We start from the raw sequence: 17,736 nt of genomic DNA, 5'->3' as shown, positions 1-17,736 counted from the left end.
AATAATTTGTATCTAATAACTCCAATGATTTATTGATTAATAAGATCCTAGGGATGTCTGATCTCATTTTAGAGAAGAATCTGAGACCCAGGGAGGGTAGTGGCTTGTCCTAGGTTAGGACTAGGTTCTAAGAATCATAGATGGAATTTGAACCCAGATTCTATTAACTCAGAGAAGTTGAAAATTTCACAGTAAGATTCGGAACTCAAGAAGATCTCGCAGATGGAATCCAATCATCTCAAACTAAGAGCCAGAGAGAGACATTGCCCAAGGTTATGCAAATGATAAGTGGCAGAATTGAAAGTTGATCTGAGGTCCTGTTATTCAAAGTCCACTGTTCTTTTGATCACCTAGTGTGGCCCCCACACAGCCTGGCTTAGTCATAATGCCTCCCATAGTGACCCAGCCATGTAACAGTAAGCACCCCAACATACACATGGTGGTCTGCTATCACAGGTTCTTAGATCTGCATTCATAAAAGGAAAGGCAACTTTTGAGGGGTTAGCACTTTAATCAAGCACATGTATCATTCCTTTAACCAAGCACATATATCATTCACCTAGTTCAGAGGAGTCAGCACCCCGAACTTCAAAGAAAATACAGAGAAATCAAAGATCAACAGACATGGCTTCCTCTGTCTGAGCATAATTCAACAGGCAGGTCCAACTCTCTGACCACAGTTACCAGAGAGGGAAGCACAGATATCTGGGTTTTCAATGTAGGGGTGGAGCTTCCCAGAGTCCTCATCTGGCCAAACAAACACTTCCAGTAAGCCCCAAAGTAAAACTTCAATTCAGAGTATTTTTTTAAAGTCAGAGGGAATCACAGCCCTTGAGAGCCAGTGCCTCATTAACAAAAAGCTTAAGCTTTCCCACAAATCTTCCCTAATCAAGCTCCCTTTAATGAGCAGGCCCATTAATGGATGGGGAAGATCTTTAATCACATTAAAATAATTAATAATACAAATACATATACTGTTTCTAGTTAAGGAAACTCTTGTTTTTGTACTTTACTCCTAGTAAAGACTCTTGATTGATAAAGGCAAGATTCAATCAGAGGCACATGATTATGCTAAAACAAAAACAGCAAAAGATCCTATTTTGCTTGCCATCCCAAGCCTTTAAACCAAGAGGAAGCCTGAAACAGATGAAGTTTACTCCAACAGTGGAGTAAACAAAAGCCTTGGAGTCAGGACTTAGAGTTACACTTCTCGCTCTGACACTGATTAGTAGGGTGACCCTAGATAACTTTATCTCTGTGCCTCCTGGTTCTCATCTGGGAAATGGGGATAAGAAAACTTGTACTACCTCAGACTTATTGAAATAGCTTTGTAATTGGTCTTCAGCAGGTCTCTAGAGCTATCAGTAAGAATTTTCTTAACTACAGACCTGATCGTGTGACTTCCCCTACTCAGTAAACTCCTGTGACTCCCTATGGCACCTGGAATAAAATATAAATTGTTTTCTTGTTAAAGGTCTTCACAACCTGGCCCAAACCTGTCATTTTTAGACAATGCATCCAGTCTCACTTTTTACAAGTCAAATAAAATGGCCTCTCTGTTTTTCACACATGGTAATTCATCTCATCTCTGTGCTTTAACATTGCCTTTGCCCCGCTGCTGGAATGCATTCCCTTTCCCCTCCCCCTCCCATAGAATTCCCCCTCTTTATTCAATATACAACTCCAGTATTGCCTTCTGCATGAATCCTTTCCAATTTCCCCAACTACTTATGCCCCTCCGAACTCCCTTGTATTTAAATACATTATTTTCATTTGTATTTACTCTATTTATGCTTATTCTATAAGTACTTCTATATGTATATGCTGTCTTCCCATTAGAGCACAACCTTCTTGAGAGTAGGTATTGTTTTATGTTTTATGTTTGTATCCTTATCAGAGTGCCTGGCACATGGCAACTTCTTAGTAAATGTTTGTTCATTGTTTAATTGACTATAATTTTATAAAGTTGTTTGGGACAGTGCAAAATCAGGTGACTTGCCTTTGAACACACAAATAGTTTGTGTCAGAGGCTCTGTTTTAAGTTGGGCTTTTGAACCCTCTGTTCACTATACTTCCTTCTTTCCCCTTATAACATAAAATGTTAGAGTTGGGACTTTAGGACCTGGAATATCAGAGACTGGAGGCATGTTACAACATAGAACATGGAATATCAGATGTGTGAGGCATCTTGAATTTTAGAATGTCAGAGCTGAGGAACCTTAGAACATAAGCTATATCATGTCTGAGCTCAGAGTAAGTTTGGAACACTGAATACAGAAGCCAGAGCTGAGAGGGATTTCTAAGATCATATCATCCATCTGTTTTCTTTAAGCCAAATGCCCAGTCTAATGGTAAAGTGGAACCCAAGTCCTCCAGAATCCTTTGCTTCTTCTTTCTGGACCATTGCATCACCGTGGACTTTTAATCAATGCTAGGAAGGAAGAGTTTAACGTAGAAGGCTTGAAATGACCTCATGAGGGCAGCATTACTTCAGAGATGAATACAACAAGTAATAAAATTACTCGTTTTGGAGCTGTCTAAAGATTCTAATCCTTCAAAACTCCTTTAACTGATGTGAGAGCTGGAGATTTTCTTATGGAACTAGGAATGTGCATATACTCTCCTCTCTCTCATTTTTCATCTCTCTTTCTTTCTACTGGCTAATTCCCTGTTATAAATATGATCAGATCTCTGGCATCCTTCAAAAACTTTCACATGATCCTGATATTCTGTCTAAACATCATCTTGTAACTTTCTTCCTTTGCACCAGAGGTGTCAGATTTGGGTCTGTCCCTAAGCCACAAACCTCAGAGGGAAGCCCAAATCAGATTAAAATGTAATTGAGAATCTTTAATAAAATAAAAATATAACTACATAGAGAATGTTAATTTGTCATTTTCTATGTCAATAAGCAGTCTTCTCAAAATGAGTTGGACTCCACTGCTTTGTATTCACTATCTCTACTTCAGTGTCACCTACCATACCAGTACAAGTGGTCATGCTAACTGACTGCCATCTTCAAGGAAATGTGTAACTGGAAAAGGAGGGGACCTGGTGATACAGTGAGGGCAAGGGATGATGAATGAACAGCTTTAATATTTTACTCTCAGTCATAAAATTTTAAAGACCCGCAGGACATCGGGTGGATTCTCTATGGGAGATTTATAGAAAGATATAGATAAGATTACAAAAGTGAGAAGGCACAGATGGGTTACAGTTTGTGCTACTGGAATAAATCCTTCACTCCTACCCCCTGCAATGAAAACTCAAAATCCATCTGAGTATCCAAGGAACTCCATTTAGCTCCATTTCCCCTGTGTAAAATCAAAGGGACTAAATGAACTCCCAGGTCCCTTTCCCAATCCCTCTACTTGCTACAGCAACACTTCCTGTTTCATATGTTATCTGTAAATTCTCCTGTGTCTCCATGGGGTTTTCCTCATTAGAATGTTAGCTTCCCAGAAGGTAGGGAAGATTTCAATTTTCAGTTTTTGTATCACCAGTACTTAGCACTGTGCCTCACACATAATAAGTGCTCAATGATGTTGTTGGTTGATTGATTACCTCTCTAATATTCCATGATGGACTCTTTCAATGCAGGAAACACTGACAATTGTGATGGCCTTGGCATGTGGAGCTCCATAGATGACCTGCTCTTGCCTTTATATCTTCACTGACCCTAGTGGAATGGGAGTTCATTGAGGGAAAAAGTTATTCAGATTCTGCCTTGGTATCCTCAGAGCCTAACCCAGAGCCTGGATCATAGTAGTCAAAACAAAAAGATTTATTCAGGTCCATATGACCCTATGCTTAGCTCTAGGGGATATAAAGAAATGATTTCATATGCAATCTCTGCTCTCCAGGATCTCACAAATATCATCTGCTTCTTGTAATATCTCTAGCTAAGTTGTATTATTATTTCTACTGCTATTATTTTATTTTATCTTTTTATGGAGATGAATTGTGTCCAAGAAGTGGTACAGACAACAAGAAAAGGTAGGAAATGGGAGAGGAAAAGGCACAGATTGAGCAGAAAGAATAATAATTCAGAAGAAACATTGGTATTTGGGGATAGTAGGAAAAATAATGCTAAAGGTTGGAGTCAAACTGTGGGAACTAAAAATAACAGAGGAGAGAATTTTCACTTTAGTTGATAAGCAGTGGGGAGTAATCGACTATCTTGAGGGGGTCAGGTGATGATTTAATAGTATTTTTTCCCAAGTAAATGTAAAGATAGTTTTCAACGTTCACTTTTATAAGATTTTAAGTTCCAAACTTTTCTTCCTCCTTCCTCTCCACCCTTCTCAAGATGACAAGCAATATTTATACAATCATATTGAATACATTTCCACATTAGTCACACTGTGAAAGAAGATCCAAAGGGAAAAACCAAGAGAAAGAAAATACAAAACAAACTCGAGAGCTATATTATTATCCTCCATTTACAGAAGAGAAAGGCAGCCTGGCATAGTGGATAGTAAGCTGGACGTGGCATCAGGAATATCTGAATTCAAATCCTTCAATCTGCATTCAGACTCCATAGTTCTTTCTCTGGATATGGATGATATTTTCCATCATGAGTCTTTTGGAGTTGTCTTAGATCATTTTATTTCTGAGAAGAACCCAGTCTATCAAATTTGATCATTGCACAGTGTTGCTATGTACAATGTTATCCTGGTTCTGCTCTCTTTACTCAGCATCAATTCATATAAATCTTTCAAGGTTTTTCTAAAATCTGCCTGCTCATCATTTCTTATAGCATAATAGTATTCCATTATATTCATATACCTCAACTTGTTCAGACATTCCCTAATTAATGGGCATCCCCTCAATTTCCAATTCTTGGTCACCACAAAAAGAGAAGCAATAAAAACTTCTACATGTGGGTCCTTTCTCTTTTTTTATGATGTCTTTGGGATACAGACCTACTAGTGATATTTTTGGATCAAGGAGTATGCACAGTTTTATAACCCTTTGGTCATGGTTCCAAATTGCTCTCCAGAATGGTTGGATCAGTTCACAATTCCACCAATAATGCATTAGTGTTCCAGTTTTCTTGGTGGATGATTTTTAGAAAGATTTCTTTTGGAGACAAAGATCCCATGCCAGACTGAATAGAGAAGTCAGACTCAGAGTTAGAACTAGATTCAAGTCCCATTACTGATAAATTTGGTCATAAGAACCTGGACAAAGCTCATAATCTCTCAGTAGTAGCCTCAGTAAACTCCTTAAGATTCTAAATTGCAGAGCTGGTAAAGACTGCTATTATTAAAAGAATTTTTTCATTGAGAGTGCCTTACACAAGTGAAACTGTAAATTTATTAAAAATTTAAGTCATATTTGACTAATTTTGAGCTATGCTTATTAATCCTATAAGGTGACCCTGGAAAGATGCAATGCTAATTTAAATGGGAAGATCTTTCTCATTCATTAATAGGTTCAAGTGACCTGCTTAAATCACATGGAAGCCCAAGTCACATGTGGTGGGAGGAGTGTGCTGAATGAGTGGAACAGAACCGAGAGAAAGTTATTGAGAACAGATATGGTGGAGGGAGAGAGAGGACACAGGCAAGCAGGTACAGCTAGGTCCATGAGTGTCTTACTGTGGGAAGGCCCCACAGGGTTGGGGGTGAGAGGGAAGGGGGAAGGCTTGGAAATGGCTTTGTCCCCTGCAGTGATAATGTGTCTTGACTTCTTGGTCACTATGATGGATTTGGCTTTCTGGTTTGGAGATTTGGCTTTCTGATATCTGAATAATTGTTTTTCTTCTGCCTTCTATATGGAGAGTCTGTTATACTTTGCTATTCCAAACTATGCCAGCATATTCATAGTCACCCTTGGTGTGGTGAATATTGCCTGGGAGATACAGAAGAGAAGCCAGTTTTTTTTTTTTTTTTTATTAATTTTTTTATTTTTTTTATGTTTAACAATCACTGCCATACAATTGCGATTTTATCCCTCCCCACCCACCCCCCACTACCTCCCTCCCTCCCCACGACTGCATACAATTCTGTATAGATTCTACATATACTTTCCTATTGAGTATATTTTCACTATAGTCATGCTGTGTAGTCAGACTAAGATAAATGAAAGAATCCGTATAACAAATCAGAACATGATACACAAACACATACACATACACAAACATGATCTGCTACATTATGTGAGTGACTTCCATATTTCTCTCTCTGAGTGTGGAAGGCATTTTGCCTTGAGGTCCACCATTGGGATTTTTTTTTTTTTCAGAAGTTCTTGTGTTATTACAAAAATCTAAGTCTACCAGAAAAAACTCTCACACACTGTGGTTGTTGCTGTGCATAAAGTTCTCCTGGTTCTGCTCCTTTCACTCAGCATCAGGTCATATAAGTCCTTCCAGGCCTCTCTGAAGTCTTCTTGTTCATCATTTCTTATGGCACAATAGTACTCCATTACATTCATATACCATAATTTATTCAGCCATTCCCCAATTGATGGACATCCCCTTGACTTCCAGTTTTTGGCAACTACATAGAGTGCTGCTATAAATATTTTTGTACATGTGGGACCCTTTCCCATTTTTATGATCTCTTGGGGATATAGTCCTAGTAGCGATATTGCTGGGTCAAAGGGTATGCACATTTTTGTAGCCCTTTGGGCATAGTTCCAAATTGCTCTCCAGAATGGTTGGATGCGCTCACAGCTCCACCAACAATGAATTAGTGTTCCAACTCTCCCACATCCTCTCCAGCATTTATCATTTTCTTGTTCTGTCATGTTTGCCAATCTTATAGGTGTGATGTGGTACCTCAGAGTTGTTTTGATTTGCATCTCTCTAACCAATAGTGATTTAGAGCATTTTTTCATATGATTATAGATAGCTTTAATTTCTTCCTCTGAAAATTGCCTGTTCATATCCTTTGACCATTTATCAATTGGGGAATGACTTGTATGATTATACATTTGGGTCAGTTAAGAGAAGCCAGTTTTAAGAGAAAGACAATGAATTCATTTTGAACTTGAAGTGATGGTGGACTATGCAAGTAGAAATATCAATAAAAGCAGATAAAAATATGGAAGTTGAACTCCAGAGAGAGGATAGAGCCAGAGATGTGGATTTGTGACCCTGGCCAAGTCACTGTTTGTCTCAGTTTCCTCATCTGTAATAATGAACTAGAGAAGGAAATGGCAAACCACTCTAGTATCTTTGTAAAGAAAGCACCAAATGAGGTCACAAAGAATAGTACATGAGTGAAATGACTGAACAATAACAAACTTGAAACCGTGGAAATGGATGGTGTTTCCAAAGGAGACGGTATGAATGGGGTAAACAGAGGCCAAAGGGGATTCCTATTAAAGTATGGGTTGGAGTAGCTAGGTCCCTTCCAATCAATCTTGAATTTTTGTGATCTTGGGACCTGGGGAACATACAAATTAAAGTACAGAATAAGGATGGTCACAAAGAGATGAAGTTGATCTTTATAACAGGAAAATAGACTTTAAGCTGTCCTTTCCAAAACAACTCCCCTTTCACTTTTTCTATTTTGATGGGGTTGGAGATACTAGGAAAGATTCTTGCTTTGTATTTATTGATGACACCAATGCACCAGGTTAGTTGACTAGCTAGCTATTCCTTTTCCAGGTCTCCATAAAGAAAATTCTATATAATTCTATTGAAAGAACTTTAAGTTATAGTGGAGGAAGTTCATTACTAGGAGGTCCTTACACTCAGGAAATCACAAGTTTGGTGGAAAAAATTACACATAAGGGAACTAAGATTGAGATAGGATTTTATGGATTTGAAGTAAGAAGACTAGGGTTTCAGCTGTAGTTTCCCCTTTTACTAGTCTTGTCACTGGAATAAGGAATGTAGGATTGCCTAGCAGCATTGAGAGCCTAATTGAGATTACATGGTAGACCCTGTCAGAATGGTTAAGTGATTTTCTCCACCTTCATCCTGTGCACATGCATAGGAGTGAAAGCAACAAATGGTGGTAGTGATCCAAGGCAGAGTCTTAAATGAGGGTAATCAGTGATATAATAAAAGGGCTATGGATTCAAGAGATGAGGACAATGTAGAATTGAATTACTTCACCAAGGAGTTACGAGGGAGAGAATAGGAGAGACTGGCTAGTGCAAGGGAGATGGCCTAGGAGAGAACTGAGGGATCAAGAGATTAGAGGTCATAGTATGGATGAAGAGTAGGATTATGTAAAGGAAGACTGAGAGAGAAGTAAAAAGCTAATAGATTATGGTTAGATCAGAGAATTTCATAATTCTTGAAGATGGAGGTGGTATATTTTTGGGTTATGGCAGGTTCAAAGATATGACCAACTCTGTATAAGGCAAGATGGTGGAATGGCTCATGGGAGGTGATTAGGTTGAGAAACTGAGTGATTAGGATTTTTGAAGGAGAATCAACATGAATGAATTCTTCTAATATGAGATAAGAGTTGAGGAGGAAAGAAAAATTGTAAGCCAGGTATCAAATTCTTTAAGGGAGAAGGGGGAATGACCTGGGAATTTGTAGACAATAGTTCCAGGACTTTGATTGGGTGAAATGAATATCATGAATCAGCGCATATTACCAGGCTGTGAATTTTGGTTACTATCTGATACACCTTGTAAATTATGCTCCTTCGATTTTGATTATATGCGACTTTCAGGTTCCCTTTTGCCAATCTTATTTCCTCTTTATATTGGCTACTTATATACTTACTATATTGACTGTGATAGGGGAGGGAACCTTCAGGGGGACCAGAATAAGATACAGTTTTCACCCAATTTTCTATATCCCAGTTGAGTGATTGGATTGGAAGCAGAAGGTAAAAATTGCCTTGTGCTAATGCAGATGGAAAGGGTTGCTTTGGGACAGAAGGGAGAGGCCCAGTTCCCAGTAGCCTTTGACACACTGCATGTAGCAGAAGATGTAAGGCTCAGGGCCCTAGTGCATGGGGATGGGGTGGGTGGGGATTCTCACCTGAGAAGTCTGGTGATGAAGTGGTAACAGGAAATGTTCCCTTTGAAGATGAAAGATACCCAGTAGCCTCCCTCTATTCTTCCTCTCTTCATGCAGTGAGAGAAAAGGAATCCCTACTTCTCAATTATGGCTCACTAAGCTCTTTCAGGCCTCTTGCTGTGCATACTGCTCTGATGAACTGTGAGTCACCAACTACCATCCTTTCAGTAACATGGAGTGAAACACTGCCTTGCCAATTCACCTGCCACCATCTCATAGGAGCTTCTGGGTCCTACCTTCTGTCTTGCTGCTATACCCTGAAAACCTCCTGGGACTCTTACTTAACCTGTTTATGGACCCTTAATATTTCCAGGCCTTTCCAGATGTTCTTCAACTGCAGTCTCTAATCTGTGTTGTCTACCCCAATTAGAGTATGAGCACCTGGAGAGCAGAGATAGCTTTACTTTTTCTATTTGTATCTCAAGCACTTAGTGAAGTGCTTAGCACGTAGTAGGCACTTGTTAAACTTCATTCATTCATTCATTGAATCATCACAGTGAGTGGGATAGCCAGTCCTCACAAGGGGACATTTTCCCCAGTCATTTTCTGCATTTTTGATCACATGAATCTTTACCTTCATTCAGTGATCTCAGTGTCATGTTGCTTCCTCTCTTGTTCTCTTAGCCTAAAATTCTTAATAATTCTCACAGCAGGTGGTGGGGTGGGGAGGAAGCTTCTGGACAAATGATATCATATTTAAAATTAGTTTAACTAACATGGATATTACTTTGTCTCACAGGGTTATTATTATGTGGCTGTTCAGTCATGTTTGACTGTTTGTGATGCCATTTGGTATTTTCTTAGCAAAGATACTGGAGTGGTTTGCCATTTGCTTCTCTACCTCATTTGATAGGTGAGGAAACTGGGGCAAACAGGTTTAGGTGACTTGCTCAGGTCACACAGCTAGTCTGGATTTGAACTGAGGTCTTCCTGGTTCCAAGCTCAGTGCTCCATCCACTGAGCTACCTGACTGCCCTAGGGTTGTTATTACAATTCAGACATGAAGAAATAACACGTGAAAGGGGGAAGCCTAATATATTGGACAGAGGATTAGATTTAATAACAGAGACTAGAATCAGGGTCTTAAAACTCCACCTGGCTGTGTGACTTTGGTAAGTCATCCATCTGGGTCTCAGTTTCCCTCTCTGTAAAATTAGACTAAGTGGACTAAGTGATCTATGTTCTTGATATTCTCTGACTATATCACATTCAAAGTGCTTTATAGATGTAAAGTTCTGTAAAGTTTTAATCTACTGGTCATTGGATATCTTCCTTGTAATTTCATTTTTTGGGGATGGTGTTAATTCTACCGAACAATTGAAAACCTCTTGCTAAAAGAGTTCCTTCTTGAGATATCCTGATCTGTGTTTTAGAGTGGAGAGAACACTGGACAAACTATGTGCCCTTGAATTCTTCTTCCTGGGCCTCAGTTTCTCTTTTGTAAATTGAGAGGCCTGGACTAAGTCAGTATCAAAGGTCTCTTCCAACTCAGAACATAGAACATAAAATGTCAGAGTTAGAAGAGACCTTAGAATACAAAGTGTGTGAGCTGGGAGAGACCCTAGGACATAGAATGTTGTTGCTGAATGGGAGCTTAGAATATAAAACATAGCAGGTCACAGGTCCCTTCTAGTTCTAACGTCCCATTTCCCAAGGTCCTTCGAAGTTCTGTCATTTTGCATTTTAAGACACATTTGGGTCTAACATGCTATGACTATGGTCATATGATTCTCCTGGCTCATCTATGCTTTTCGGTCTCTTTCTGTGCAACAGTTAGGATTCCATCACCTTGGATCCTGTGAAATAAAAGTTTCATTGCTTGTGATAATTATAAACAAAACTCTGAACCTGGAGACTCAACCATAGGAGACTGCTGCCCCAGAGGACTCAAGCACATAGACATATGCAAGTTTCTGACTGATCTCAGCCCCAGTGATCAGTGGGATGAACTGGAAACCCATTGCAGACCTATCTTAGCTTGCACCCTGACACCTATCCCTCCATGGCAACTAAGTTTAGGTCAAAGCATCTTTCTAGTACAAACTGTACAAATACTCTGATATATAAAACCTCCTGAGGATCAGAGACATACTGACTCATCCGCACCAAAAATTCAAATTCAAGGTCTGGCAAAGAATACACCTTTTGCAAAGATTGTTTTTATGTTTTTAAGACCACTTTTTTTCTTGACCTCAGAAGCATCCTGGGAAATTGAGACATTTGCCACCTGAAAGCCATGACTCCAACTCTTTGCTGGTCATAGATCCCTTCATTTTAAGACCAGCAGGTGGAAGCATCTGCAATCATCACAGAAGGCTCCCAGATGTTCATGGAGCCAGGTACGTATGTCCTAATAAGTAACTATTAGTATCTTGGCACTTAGTAGGCACGTAAAAATAATTATTGAGTTGGTCCAATCCCATAATTTTACAGACAATAAAGCTGAGGCCCAGGGAGGAGAGGTGACTTGCCCATGGTCACACATCCAGTTTATGACAGAGACAGAATTAGAACGTAGATCTCCTGACTTCTAAGTTAAAGCACTGTACCGGAGATGCTTCTTGGACTTTCCTTCAGCTTTAACAGGCTCTTTCTTAACCTGGGGTCTGTGAACACACACACACATATATACATATATATGTATGTAGGTTTACATATATACATACATACATATATATACAAATATATTTCATATAAAAATATGTTGGCTTTCTTTGTAGTCCAATATATTTTATTTTATGCATTTAAAAACATTACACTGGAAATGAGTTCATAGGCTTCATCATATTGCCAAAGTGGTCCATAACTCCAAAACAGATTAAGAATCTCTGTCCTATAGGGTTCCACTCTTGTACACTCCATCTTCATTCTAAATGCTCAGCCAATGATTATCTTAAGGCCATCTTTCAAACTCCTGACCTCACGCTCATTGGAAAGACAGAACTTACGAGTAGAAGTCTGACTACCCAGGGTGGAAGAATTTCTATATAATTTGGGGCATATTTAAGATTATAATTTTGTTGAACTTTCCTACATATAATTTGTCCCTTTGATAGGAATTCATGTCTGACAAATAAACTCTGATGAAAATAACATATTTCACCTGTTGAAGATTTGAACTCAAATACTAAGTCCTCAACCACCCAGGGGTATTCCCCACCCCACTTCCAGCCCCAGTCATGGCATAATCTAGCTGTTTTTCTTAGATCAGTTATAAATTCTCTGTTTCACGAATCTATTTTGAATTTTGAGTATTTCTTGAATCTAGTTTTTTTTGGATAAATATGCATGCATTTTTATTATCAAGGGTTTTTGTAAGACATAAAGTTAAGAAAAATAGCTCAAAATAACTATTTTTATTTTCTCATCTTTTGAATTTTATTTAATTTTTTTGATATTGTTAATTTGATTTGCTTCTAGAAATTCGCTGACAGTTTGCCTATTTTATTAATCTTTTCAAAACAAGGACCAATAGATAGTTTTACTTAAAATGCTATACTTGTTTTCAATTTTATCTCTTTCATTTCAGAATATTTATTCTTGTACTTATTTTTTTAAATTGCTCACCCAATTCATTGGTCTGCTTTCTCCTCTCCTTTCTCTCTCTTTCTCTTTCTCTCTTTCTCATTCTCTGTTCTTTTTTTCTTTCTCTCTTTCTCTAAAATATTTAAACATTTTCCCTTCAGTTCTATTTTAACTGCTCTTCATCTTCACCACTTGACTTCCCCAACTTCCTTCAAGTTCAGCTAAAACTCATCTTCTATAGGAAGCCTTTCCTGATCCCCCTTAACTCTAGTGCCTTCTCTCTATTGAGTATTTCCATTTTATCTTTTTTTGCACATAGTTGTTTGTATGTTGTCTCTTTCATTAGAGTTTGAGAACAGGTACTGCCTTTGACCTTTGTATCTGTAGGACTTAGCACACAAAATGTCTGGCACATAGTAGCCACTTATGAAATGCAACCAGTTAACCAACCAATGGACTCACTGACTTCAGGCTGAATGACTCTCAGTATCTTTTCCCTCTGAAGACTGACTTTGATATCCATTAAGTTAAATTCACAGGCATTAAGACCATTGGTCCTATTGGGGAAACCCATAATGATTTCGCTTGGAGTCTTAGCCCATATACAAATGACCTTTAAAAAAAATCTTGTACCAGCTAGTAAAGCCATTTCTTTCTCCCCTTTCCAGAATCACTACCCAGATTTCCCTTTTCTGCCTTTCATTTGGGATCATTTATTAATGCAATATGGAGTGGAAATAATTTCACATCAACAAAGCACAGAGAGTACTATGGATCAGGGGCCTTTAGTATTAATGGTTGTTGGATGATGACAACAGTCTGGGGTGGGATGGTTCAATAAGGTGAATCCATGGCAGAAATATAACTTTTATTTTCAGTTCATTAGATCACAGCCACTTCAATTAATGTGTTAAAGTAGTCAGTTTTGGCTAAGGGAAATTGATCAATTAAGTGTCAAGGAGAATCTTGGAAATCCATTCACAATGCACACAAAATTAGCTGCTTGGCTTTCTTGGAATATCTCCAGCTCAGTATTCCTGCCTCACATTTGGGAATGGTGACTATCTATCATGAGATATCCATTGCTGGTGTGGAGACAGGAGACAGGATGTCTCTTCTGAATTTTTTTTAGGCACAGAAACACCTTAATTAATCACTATAAAGTTAAAGTGTAGTTATGTAGATAGAATACCGGCTTGGATTTGAGACACCTTACTCCTATCCCTTAAAAGCTGTATGATCTTGGACAAATCCCTTAGCCAGTCTATTCCTCAGTTTCCATAGCTGTCAAATGGAAATGCTATCAGCTGCCCTGCCTACCTCAGGGTTATTGTGGAATCCAGGAAGATAATACCATATACTTTCAGATTCCTTTCCCTTTTTTTCACCAAAGGGCTTACATTGTGTATTTCTTAGAAGTTTTAAAGTAAGAGAACCCAGATTCAAATTCTAATTTGGCTACTTACCAAATCTCTTCTTCTTTCTGGGCTTAGTTTTTTCTACAATAGAAAATAATATACTTGGATTAGCCACTCTTTTCCAGCTCTAAATTCTATAAGCCTTTATTATTAGCAACAGTGTGGCTTGGACAGCCTCAATAAAATAGACAAAGGCTTTGAGTTTGAACTCCTGAGTATCTCCAGTCTTCACCCTTTTAATGGAGTCTCAGGATAAGCAAAGCTTTAAAATCTCTCTTGTTCTCCTTCCCATTCCACTGTCATTCCTTCCCTAATATCCAAAGGAATGAATTTTCAAGGGGGATGAACCAACTCTAACCTGGCCATCTAGTCACTTCATTTTTCCCTATGAGTAATAGCATTGGTTGTGCCTCAGACAGTAGGAGAGGGGAAGATCACCTGGAGTGCAATCCTGGGGAAGCTCCCTTCTTTTCATTCCCTCTGAGGATTTTTCTTGCCAGTTGGAGAGGAAGAGGATTGTAGTTATCAGGGAGAAGCACCATTTTGGGACATTTAGATTTCTGCATTGCCCTGGCAGTCTTCAAGACTGCTGGTTGAGGTAAGAGCTGGGAAAGAAGTTTACTCTGGAAGGTTCTTGCCTTGTCCCTTTTACTTTTCCAAGATGGCCCCACCCTGCACTCTACCTAGGGATCAGCATAGATATAGTCAAAGAAAAGGCATAAATCCTAGGGAAAAATTACATAGAAAATAAAACTCTGCCTAAAATGTGGTGGGTCTTTTTTGCTTTGTTTTGTTTTTTAAGTAGAAGTTAGATCTTTCCCCAATTAGTTTTCCCTCCTCCTGGGGTGGAGCTTGGAACACTGGTTTTTCTGAATAATTTCCATGGAACTGTTGTATGTTATGTAGAATAACAACCACATAGAAAGCCTGCTTGAGGTGTGCTTGAGAATTACAGCTAGCATTTATATGGTACTTGAAGTTTGGCAAAAAGCATCATAAATATTGTCTCACTTTATCCTCAGTTTTCATTTGTAATTTCTTGAAATATAGCTCTGGAAATAGTAACTGTTTCTCTTTTGGCCAACAGCCCTGACCATCTTCCTCACAGAGCTTGATTTTTCTTTCATTTCTTTTTTAAAAAAACATTAATTTTAAGTTTTCAACATTCACTTCTATAAGATAATGAGTTGTAAATTGCCTTCCCTTCCCTAAGACGTCATGCAATCTGATATAGGCTCTATGTATACATTCATATCAAACTTATTTTCACATTAGTCATGTTGTAAAGAAGAATTAGAACCAGTTGCAGAAACCAAGAGAAAGAAGAAGCCCCTCCCTCACAAAAATGAGAGAGCATCCATCTGCACTCAGATCTATATTCTTTTTCTGAATATGGATAGCATTTTCCATCATGAATCTTTGGGAGTTTTTTTAGATCCTTACTTTGCTGAGAAGGGCTAAGTCTGTCAAAGTCAGTCATTCCACTATGTTGCTGTTACTGTGTACAATGTTCTCCTGGTACTGCTCACTTCATCAGTTCATGTAAGTCTTTCCAGGTTTTTCTGAAGTCTGCCTGCTCATCATTTCTTATAACACAATAGTATTCCATTACATTTATATAGCACAACTTGCTCAGCCATTCCCCAATTGATAGGCATCCCCTCAGTTTCTAATTCTTGGCCACCATAAAAAGAGGGGCTGTAAATATTTTTGTACATGTGGGTCCTTTTCTCATTTTTATGATCTCTTTGGGATATAGACCTAGAAGTGGTATTTCTGGGTCAAAGGGTATACACATTTTTATAACCCTTTGGGCAGAGTTGCAAATTGCAGAGGTTAAGTGACTTGCCCAGTGTTATACAACTAGGAAGAGTCTAAGACCAGATTTGAACTGAGATCTTCCTGACTTCAGGCTGGGCACTCTATTATGTCACCTCGCTGCTGAAAAAACTTCAGTCATAAATGATTAAAGCTCTTATGAATCCAATTGTGCCCAATATTTTAACTCCGTCTCTTAAACAATTGTGGATTGACCAATGATTCTCTCTTTCTTTATAATTTCAGGAATGAGCAGAATCTAGACATAGGGAAAACCACTTATTACATGAAGGTACCTGATGTTTATGTCTCTCTTCCCACCATATATTTTACCTACTTTGTCTAGATTTTGTATTTGTTCATGCGTATACATATAGTTGTCCCCTATAGAATGCAAAGTAAGCCCATAGAGGACAAGCGCTATTTAGTTTTTCTTCCTGTGTCCCCAGTGCATAGCATAGCATATGGCACATAGTAGGTGTTCAGTAATTGCTTGTTGAATGAGCTAATGACCATATTCTGATTTCATGGGCATCCTTTTCTTTCTCCCCATAGGTAGGAGAAATAAGAAGGAACCAAATCTCCTGGGAAATGGCACTGAAGTGACAGAGTTCATTCTCATAGGTCTGACAGATGACCCCAAGCTTCATCTCCCACTCTTCCTGGTGTTTTTGTTCATCTATCTTCTCACCCTTGTAGGGAACTTGGGAATGATGGTGCTGATCCATTCTGACTCCCGCCTTCACACTCCAATGTACTTTTTCCTCAGTAATCTTTCCTTTGTAGATCTGGGTTACTCCTCAGCTGTAGCTCCCAGGGTGGCAGCTGCCCTCTACTCAGGAAACAAGGTTATCTCCTATTCAGAATGTGCTGCCCAGTCCTTCTTCTTTGCTGGTTTTGCCACAGTGGAATGCTACCTCTTGGCTGTCATGGCCTATGACCGCCATGCAGCTGTGTGTAAGCCCCTCCATTACACCACCACTATGACAACAAATGTGTGCATTTGCTTGGTCATTGGTTCCTATATCTGTGGCTTTGTGAATGCTTCCATTCATACAGGAGATACCTTCAGCCTCTCCTTCTGTAACTCTAATGTGGTCCATCACTTTTTCTGTGATATCCCCCCACTCCTGGCTCTCTCTTGTTTTGATGCCCATGTCAGTGAGTTGGTTGTCATCTTTGTTGTTTTAATGTCTTCTTTACTCTCCTGGTCATCTTGATCTCCTATCTGTTCATTTTCATTGTCATCCTACGGATACATTCAGCTGAGGGACGCCAGAAAACCTTCTCCACCTGTGCTTCCCATCTTACTGGTGTCTCCATATTCTATGGGACAATCATCTTCATGTATTTACAACCTGGCTCCAGCCACTCCATGGACACTGACAAAATAGCATCTGTGTTTTACACAGTGGTGATCCCCATGTTGAACCCCCTGATCTATAGCCTGAGGAACAAGGAAGTAAAAAATGCCCTTAGCAAAATGATCAAACAGGTGAGGCTTTCTAGTAATGTTTAAACTTTCCAGCAAATAGAGCAATTTCATCTCTGGCATTACTAAGTGGTTTTGACTGAATGGGACTGCATTTCTTCATCTCTAAATTGGAATGGGATTGGACTAGAGTACCTTTGATTTCCCTTGTGGGTCTAGATGAATGATCCTATAAATCCTATAAATGACCTCACTGAAGCAAGAATGAGAAGTCCCTCCACTGCCATAGATTTGTAAATCATGACCAGTCTAAGACTTAATAGTTATGTCCTAATGTTTTTCCTGGGGCAACATGGAGTTTAAATGACTTGATCAGGGTCCCAAAGCAAAGCTACCCCAACTTTTCTGGACTCCAAGCTCAGCCCTCTGTCTACTACACAAGACTCTCCTTACATGTAAGATTAATTAGGCAAAAAACAAGAACCGTATTCATCAGACCTTCCTAACCATCTACAGTCTTGAGGCCTGAAATTTCTACACTTTTTACT

The 17,736-nt window shown here is 38.9% G+C and overlaps 1 pseudogene; it reads left to right on the top strand.

The window, feature by feature from the left end:
• The first annotated feature begins 11,324 nt into the window (after nucleotides 1-11,324).
• On the top strand, nucleotides 11,325-17,275 carry LOC140523365 (olfactory receptor 5B21-like; annotated as a pseudogene).
• Nucleotides 17,276-17,736: the final 461 nt, after the last annotated feature.

Source organism: Notamacropus eugenii, chromosome 2, assembly GCF_028372415.1.
Source record: "Notamacropus eugenii isolate mMacEug1 chromosome 2, mMacEug1.pri_v2, whole genome shotgun sequence".
Taxonomy (NCBI): Eukaryota; Metazoa; Chordata; class Mammalia; order Diprotodontia; family Macropodidae; genus Notamacropus; species Notamacropus eugenii.
Note: the sequence above shows the minus strand (reverse complement) of the source record. Positions and strands in the feature narration are given on the sequence as shown.